Source organism: Meleagris gallopavo, chromosome 6, assembly GCF_000146605.3.
Source record: "Meleagris gallopavo isolate NT-WF06-2002-E0010 breed Aviagen turkey brand Nicholas breeding stock chromosome 6, Turkey_5.1, whole genome shotgun sequence".
Lineage (NCBI taxonomy): Eukaryota > Metazoa > Chordata > Aves > Galliformes > Phasianidae > Meleagris > Meleagris gallopavo.
Window position 1 is genome coordinate 3,654,869 of NC_015016.2, and position 8,967 is coordinate 3,663,835.

Consider the following 8,967-nt stretch of genomic DNA (forward strand, 5'->3'; position numbering starts at 1 on the left):
ATGAAAAAAATTGATCTGAGGTCTCATAAAACATAACTTCTTTTGAAATGTTGCCACTTGGAAGCATGACTTATCTCGGCTAAGCAGCCTCCAGAACTGATCATACTCTGGCTCTGTGCCTCGAGCCAAAATGAAAGGTCATTTGTTGGACCAGACAAGCACAATTAACTTTTAGCCACTTACATCTGCTGAAAGATGTCAGAAAGCACAGAATGAAGACTAATAAAAACCTATTATTTATAGGAGCTTCTCATTTTCCTATTAAGTATACATATATGTATAGGAATATGTAAGAAAGGAATGAATTTTTAAGAAGATGGTTATGTTCTTGACTATGATTTTAATTATATCTCAGATAACTGTATTGGCAAAATGTGGGTGAGGGAGACAGAACAGCATTTCCCATAGAAGAAAGAGAAGAACTGGGCTTTTTGGGGTAGACATATGGTGGGTGGGATCATCTGAGTCTGCACAGTGTTCCCTACTAGTAACCATGTAAGATTTTGTCTGTAAGCTGCAGAGTGTCCATATAACTTTGCTCATCTTTCTTCCCCAGTGCTTTTAACTAAGTCATTGCTCCCCTGTAGAATTCCTGTTCAGATCTGTGCTGCTCTCATGTAATCCATGGGCATCTCCTGCTCTTCTCTCTGTAAGAGCTCTTTTGGCATTACGGTACAGGCAGAAAGTTTTTCTCCTTCCTATGAGTTGGTGGCAGAGCCATCATCATCACCAACAAGAGTTCTCAGCGCCTTCTACTCATCCTCATTGTCAAGTTGTTCATTTTCACAGAGAAGAAATTTCTAAGTTGTAAACTAAAAGCAGATTTTAACCCACAGAAAACGTCCCAACACCTTCACCCAGTTCTCACAGGAACCTCTTCTGAGCCCAGTGTGAATACTGCTGCTTGTCTCTCCCATGCCCTTAATTTTCCATTCCAGTGCTGGTGGTCATTGCCTGCGGTTAGGGCTCCAGATTGCTATATCCTGCTCATTTTCAGGCTTTTTGCCATTTTTAACTGCTCTGTAGCAGAAGTGTTTTCACAAAATATGCACAGAAGAAGAATAAAAGAATAAAAAAGTTTCAAACCTGTCAGTTGGTCCCTTCCATATAGTTCACCATCACTCCACCAGAGCCCCAAAGGATTCTCTATTCTCCTTGCTTTGGGGCAAGAGCATGAGGACTTTGCCCTCACGTTAGTGTTGGCTTACCAATAGCAGCTGTAGTAAGGTCCCATACTGTGTTTCTTGACATTCAGCATTGAATCCCCTTTCTGAGTTTTATTCTCTGACTCGTGATACCCAATAATAATTCCTTCCTGCCCCTTTGGATTAAACATTGCCTCTGTGTCCGGGCTAGTGCCATATTTCCAGAGGCACAGCCAAGCTGTACACATGCAGGCATCTCTACCTCCATTTCTCACGCATGTGAGCTTCTGACTTCGTCACTCTCAGACATTCCCCCAAGCATGGAGCTCTGCTCCCGGCGCACATCATGATGTAAAAGGATAAAAGGAGCCACAGACCAGTGTGTTGCAGAGTTTCTGCCTTTACAGTGGTTTTGGTAGCCAGCTGTGCTGCTCTCAGCTACATTCCCAACTTTCTTCTTGTAATACCGGTCCTGAGATCAGGTTTTGTTTTAACTCACCATCTTTCATCAGATCTGCTTTTTGTGCAGACACTGAGTTGTGTTTCCCTAAGAAAAAGCCCATTTTCCTCACTTTGGTGACAAGATACTTGCTTCCAAAATTGCTCTAAGTGTTCTAACAATAGCCGTCTCTATCAGAGGACATTACCTGATACTGCCTTTATGATGCCCCATTTGCCTTCACAGTTTCCTTCTATCTTTCAGGGAACATCATGCCAGGGGAGATAACGACTCTCTGTCTATTCCAACAGCCAGGATCTGGGGCAGGGGGAGGACAGCCACCAAAAGGAGCAAGCTTTACAGCAGACTGCAGTTCGTCCTTTTTTTCCCAGTATGATGTCTTGCACATCTGAGCCCTAGATTCCAAACACTGATAAATCTGCTCGCAGACATCTCAGTGTTGTCCCCTTACATAGCTCTTTGGTAGAACTTCTTTGGTGGGATCCCATTTCCCAGTATGCTTAAGTGACCCAAAAACATCTTCCTCAACAACAAGTGATAATTTAATCTACGTGTGATACAAACCAATGAAAGACATGTGTTAAAGTGAAGGGAAAAGCATTCACAAGGTTTTGTTGCCTCTTCCTGTTTTGATCAAGACAAGTTGTGGTAGGTTGCCCCATTACAGTCTCTTACTTATTACAGCCTGATTTTACAGTTTGTGCCTGGTGGAGAGAGTCATTTATTATGCGGTGTTTAAATGGCCCCAAGGCACCAGCTAAACCTTGACCTGTTTGTGGTCAAGGCTTTTCTTACAGTCCTCCAGTTGCTTTGTCAGATCACAATGAAAAGATTGGGATCAAGACATTTTCAGAACTCCATTACGTGGATCACAAATATTCTGATAAAGTGCTTCCATTTATTCCTGCTCCACTTCTCGTATTCATCTTACTATGCAATATTGAGAAGTAATCACAATTTCAAGTAGATCTGCATTTAAGAAACCTGCCTGACAGCCTTTATTCTACTTCATTTTATATCTCAGCACACCCTGCAGTCACGACATTTCAATATAATCAAAAAGGGAAAATGTATAAAGCCTCCTTGAAAATAATGGAATATCCTACACTTCAGGATAGCAATAAAAAACTTAACTTGCCACTTACAAATCAGCTTTAAACATACTTTTCTGAGTGTTTATTTCTGGCAGATATTTGAGTCAAAGTGCTCACAGGAGAGATGTCCTGGGGTGCTGAACAATGCAGCTCAACCCATGCAGAACTGAGCCCAGCCTTGCTGTGGCAGATTGCTCTCACATTTAACCATCTGACCCCATGCGAAAAAGCAGTTTGGATGTTATGTTTTAGTACAAACTTTTTCCCACATCCCAGAGGGAAGAGTAGCAACTAGGACTTATCACCAAATCATACAATCATAGAATGGGTTGGATTGGAAGGAACTCTTAAGATCATGTAGTTCCAAACCCTTGCTATAGGCAGGGACACCTCTCTCTAGACCAGGTTGCTCACAGTCCCCTCCAGCCTGGCCTTGAATGCTTCCAGGGAGGGGGCATTCACTTGTGCCATCCTTGTATGCACCTTGCAGCCTTGCACTCTTACCAACCACACATGAACCTAAGTCTCATGTCAGGTTTGCAGGAAAACTGCAGTCTGATCCACGTAGCCTTAGACACCTAGACCAAATCTCCATCCTCCTTTTAGAGGGATTGGATAGAAGACATCTCTAGAGCAATGTTTATCTTTCCTATTTTAGATGTATATCAATACAAAACAAGCTATGCTCGTGATAAAGGGGATCTGAGGTCCTCAAAACATGAGTACTTCAACTGGAATTTGGGTGAGAGCAAGGGGTGGGCATTGCCTCTCCTCTACAGTAGGGACTGGAAACCACAGGAAGAGAGCTCCTGGGCCATTAGCTTCTCTTTTGCCTGAGACAAGGGGATAGTGACAGAATAGTTGGGGTTGGAAGGGACATTTGGATGTCATCTTGTTCAACTCCATCCTTGCTCAACCAACAGCCTCTGAGAGCTTGTCCCAGCACCACGTATTTGAATGGCTTTTGAATATCTACAAGGATGAAGACTCCACAACCCATCCAGGCATTCTGAGGGAGGGTCTGGGGGAAAAAGCACGAATGGGTCAATTTGGGAAAGAGCTGAGTACCTACTGCACAGATTGGTTGGGAAAGAGGGCTCTGGCATAAAGACTTTTCTCATGGGCCGTGCATGTGATACCAGAGTGTGTGACCATCTGTGATATCTGGATTGGGATGGGAGCCCAGGGGAGCTCCCAGTTCTCCTGCCTGAGGCCAGACCATGAGCTGCTTCACCACAGGGTAAACCCATGGGAGACATGGGAAAATGCCAGACAAGAGGCATCTGAGCCGTGGGACGCACAGATTCATGACTAGTCCCTGTACTCCACAGTCCAGGCAGCCCAGGAGGACTAGCTCAGAGGCCCTGCTCCCTTAGAGATGCCTATATTTAGTCAGATGAATTTCTGTTTAAGAGCAGAAAGTTGTCACTAGCTGAGCTGAAAGCAAAACAGATGTTCAGCTCAGCCAGGAGGCCATTACACTGTGATTATTATTACTGCATGCATAATTTCCAGCTTTCTAGTGCTTGTCAGTGATGAATGCTGTGGCAAAAAAAGTCCTCAATCCTACAGATTATTGAGAGCACACAGAAATGTAATTCTCTTCTTTATTCTCACAAATCTCTATTGTTCAAGTAAACTGGCAGGTCATTAGCACATATCCATACTTAGGCCCTAGAGGTTCATGCCCTGGAAGCTTAAACCCAAATTAGGATAATCCACTGCTGAGCTGACAATGAGGAGTGACATGTGGCAAAACCCTTTTTTTTTATAGTCAGAAGTATTAAAAAGCCATTTCGTGAAATGAAGTTGTTGTTATCAGAAGTAAATTACAGTTCAGCAGGAAGGAATTGTATTGAAAACAAATTGGCTGTAAAGTTAATGATGCTTTGGGCAACATGCCTGCTCCTGGCACTTCAGTGACACGTCAGGCTGTGGCAGTGATCACACCAGCTCCAGGTAGTTCTCCAGATCCCACCTGCTAGGAGAGGTGGGTGAAGTCTTGTTCCTGGCTATCTGGCATGGATTCCCATGTATGGTGAAAGAAAAAGGCACAGCTCTTGTGAGCTGTTCGGGCAGACCTCCGTAGGGGACATTTGCCAAGTTAAATAGGTCTATCTAGGGTTCAGAGTAGTCCAAAGAATCTCCTCCGGAGCTGGAAGAGACACACAAGGATCACTGAATCCAACTCCTCGCTCTGCATAGGACCACTCCAAGCCCCATCTCTATGTCTGAGAGCATTGCCCCAGTGTTCTCTGAGCTGTGCCTATTGCCCTGGGGAACCCGTTCCATGCCCATCACCCTCTGGTGCAGAACCTTTTTCTAACACCCATTAGGAACAGTGGAGGCAGAGGTAGGAGGGCTATGCCCACCTTAAAGGCTTGGGGAGACCCTGTGTAGCATCTCAGTGGCACTTGGGCATGTGTGGCAGTCATCATTTCCAGGCTGCAGGGAGACCTTAGCCTGAATAACCCACCCCTGGGGCACTGAGGGCTGGAGGTGATGCTGCCTGCCTTGCTGCTCACTCAGACCCACCTGTCTTCCCTGTGCTTTAGAGAGGGAACCTGCAGCATTTAGAATGCTTTGGTGAAATGATAACAGCCAAAAGTGCTGCGTGTGCATAGAATTGCATCTACCAGTTCCATCTGCATGTGATCATTTAAGTTTTTGTAAGAAAACTTTATCCATGATAATCTCCTACTGATCAGCACTGAGAATCGCCACGGGGTCAGCAGAGGTCTTGATAGAAGGGGATGGGGACCATCCATCTCCTGACCCAGATTCAACACTGAAAGCTTCTCTCAACAGATTGGTTGCTCCCAGTCTCACTCTGTCAGGTTTATCTTGTTGTCCATCCCATAAAACAGGAGAAATTTCAACAAACGTCCCCAGTGAGCTTCCTGATGTCAGAGAATCCTGTTACTATATTGGATTGCATAGATTTAGCCAATAGATACCATGGTTATAGCCTCATTAAAACTGCACAGAGAACGAATGAGTTCCAACGAGACCCTTCGGAATACATGTAACTGTGTCTGTTGACTGTCTTTCAGCAAATGCCAAATCATAAAAATGTCACTGAGGGTTATATATACTCAAGGAAGAAAAAGAAATACCTTCCGAGTTAAGAAATCCTGTCCTTTACAACAAAAGACTTATCTGCAGCAATCAGATTTTAAAATTTGTACAAATCTAAAGCTGAAGTTACTGCTTTCAGTCTCAGAATCAGCTGGCAATGGGTGGGGTGTGATGGTGATGCACGTCTAGCCTGCAAATGTGTTCCCCACCACTCACTTTGGTACTGCGGGGAAGCCTAGAAGCCCATGCTAAATGGTGCACTTAAAACATCTGGAGCTGACACGGAGCTTCTCAGGTTTTTTCAAAAGGACACAGGTTCCCCTGGCTCTAGTTGTGTAAAACAACCGCGAGAAAACCAAAACTCAACAGGCTTTCCAAGCATTTTATAAGTATATATAGTAATATATATATATGCACCCATAAAGTATCATGTTGTGTGCAGTTGTGTGCATATGTTGTGTGTGACCAAACATAAACTTTTAAGCTGTTGATAATATTACATAAAGTCCAATTCAGACTATTTTAGGTGCCAGCAGCATGGGCAATTTGCTTTTCCTGTAGCATTGGAATTATTTTAGTCCCAGCCTTCTGAGTAGACGCCTGTTCAATGGGCAGTATTGGTGGTACATAGACAGTGACCTTAGAGGTCTTTTCCAACCTTAATGAATCTATGATTCTATGAATCTATACTCTTGAGGATATTGGTGTTTTCTCCCCTTCAGGCTCACGACAGCATTTGTAGGCAGCTCTGATGTACCAGAGTGATGAAATAGTGTGGGTCTGCCTTTGGATGACACTGGAAAATTACCTCAGCAAAATGTATTGCCACTTGGCAGCAGACTGTTGATGTCAAAATAGAGCTAATTGCTGTCCCAGCCCACTACCACCAGCCATATACTTGCCTCTCCTGTTTCCATGCCGAAGCCAACAAATGGATCTCTCTGCTGCACGTGATGGCTGCAGTGGGCCTGGAACATCACAAGTGAGAGCTGACATCACATCACTGTTCTCACAACACATTGTTCCCACCAAAAACAATGTATATACACAGGGATCTGTGCAATTCCCAGAGCCATTCCTCCCCAAAAGTGACTCTTCCAGTGGATTCATGCAAGGACTACGGTGCCATTTGGGACCACTTAACAACAACGAGTGCTGAAAGTGGCAATGACTGATCTCTCTGCTTCAGTGCCTTAGCAGCTTGTTCTGCACATGTTATCAGGTCCCCAGAGCCTTAAGTATCTATAGCCAGAGGCTGGATGCTTTGCTGGTAAAGGCATGCACTAAAATCCCATGAATGGCAATGTGCTTAGACTGCTCACTTGTGGAGGGCTGGTGCTCATGTCAGTCAGATCTCTTTGTGTGCCTCCCCGAAGTTGGCTGGTGTCTCATCCCTTACTCAACCACTGATTGCAAACACATTTCAGAACAACACAAACCAGATGGACACAACGTTGGGCCCATCCTATTGCTTTGCTCACTCTTTCTGCATTGCCCTTGTGAGAGGCCTTTGGTGCAAACCAAAGAAGAAATTGAATTAGCTTCTCTCAGTCTCTGGTTTGTGGCTGTGTATCCTCTTGCTGCTTACAACTGTACCTACACTGCATTCATACGTGTTTGGGAGGTTCATCTTTAATGGATTTCTGGTCACAAGTGATGCAGTCACTTGGTCAGTATAAGGGCATGTCCTGTTTTATGTTGTTGTTGATGGCTTGGATGAGGAAATCGAGCACACCTTCAGTAAGATTGCAGACAACACCTGCTCCCAGGTAACAGAAGTAGAGTGGGAGGTGATGGTCTCAAGTCGTGCCAGGGGAGGCTCAGATTGGATATCAGGATCGAGTTCTTCTCAGAAAGTCTGGCAATGCATTGGCACAGGCTGCTGAGGGAGGTGGTGGATATGTTTCAGAACCATGGGGATGTTGCACAGAGGGACGTGGATAATGGACAATATTGGTGGTACGTGGATGGTTGGACTAGATCTTAGAAGTCTTTTCCAACCTTAATGGTTCCGTGATTCCACACTATGTGTGAGCTGGGCACCTCTCCTTGCCATGCTATCTATTTTATTTGCTGACATTACAGAACTGATCCATATCTCTTAGCAGACATGTGTTGTGCTAGCTGTGCTTAGGATGCTGTCCTTAGGTTGGAAAAGCCCTCTGAGCAGGAATGCTGCCCAGCCTTTTCCATCTGCGTTGTGTTCAGTGAGGAGGCTGAGCTCATATGCTACATTGAATTAAAAACAAGATCCTTCTTATAGCCACAGCATCGCTGTCTCACTGACACAGAGCAGGTGAGAGGGAAATAGGCTGCAGGCAGCTCCTGGTCTGACAGAGACCATCTGTGTGACTGCTGACACATAATTTAAACACTTTTTCACTGTTCTCAAGTCATGTTCCAGGAAGAGACATGCAGCAGACACCAAGGACCTCCAATATAGCACAGCAATGAGAGCTCTACAAGCATGTGCTTTCTGAGCAAGAAATTTGCATCTCCTGTGCTGAGGGTTTATTATCAAAGGTGCCTTCATGACTTCTTGAAATGCCCTGTCCTCAACATGGGCAAGCTATTTGTAATGAACTGTCAGCATTTGGCACAGTAAGCAAATGGAGGATTAATAAAAGCCTTGATGAACCCTAAAACTAAACATCAACCATGAGGAATAGGCAGTACGGAATGAATTCACTACCGGAGCAGGCTGCTTTCAAGCACGAAGCCAGGCATGAAGTGCTGAGCTGGTTGTGCTTCCTGTGTTTGTATAAAACACGGCTTTTAAGACCTTTCTGCCTCAGAATCCTTTTTCTCCTCCAATATCCTTCTTGGGATGAGGGACACAGTCACATTCTTAAAATGTTCTTGGTGACAGATGGAGCGGCGAGGTGTTTCTGGCAGCCTTACAACTGACAAATGCCTGGAGGATATATACACTGCCTTGCTGCTGGCACTTATGGCAATCCTTCTTCCCCATCCTTGGAAGCAAGTGGTGAGCACACGACAGACTGCCTTCATGCATATGCGCTGATCTGGGGAGCCTTACAGTGGTGATCTGTGAATTTAGGGGCTCCATCCTTCTTGTAGCTCAGTGCCCTGCCAGCATAAGGAGTTGGATGGTGCTGTAGGTGCAGGGCAGACAGCAGGCTGGTGACAGAGCTGGTGTTTGCAAAAGTTTCACTTGCTTCTCTTCTTT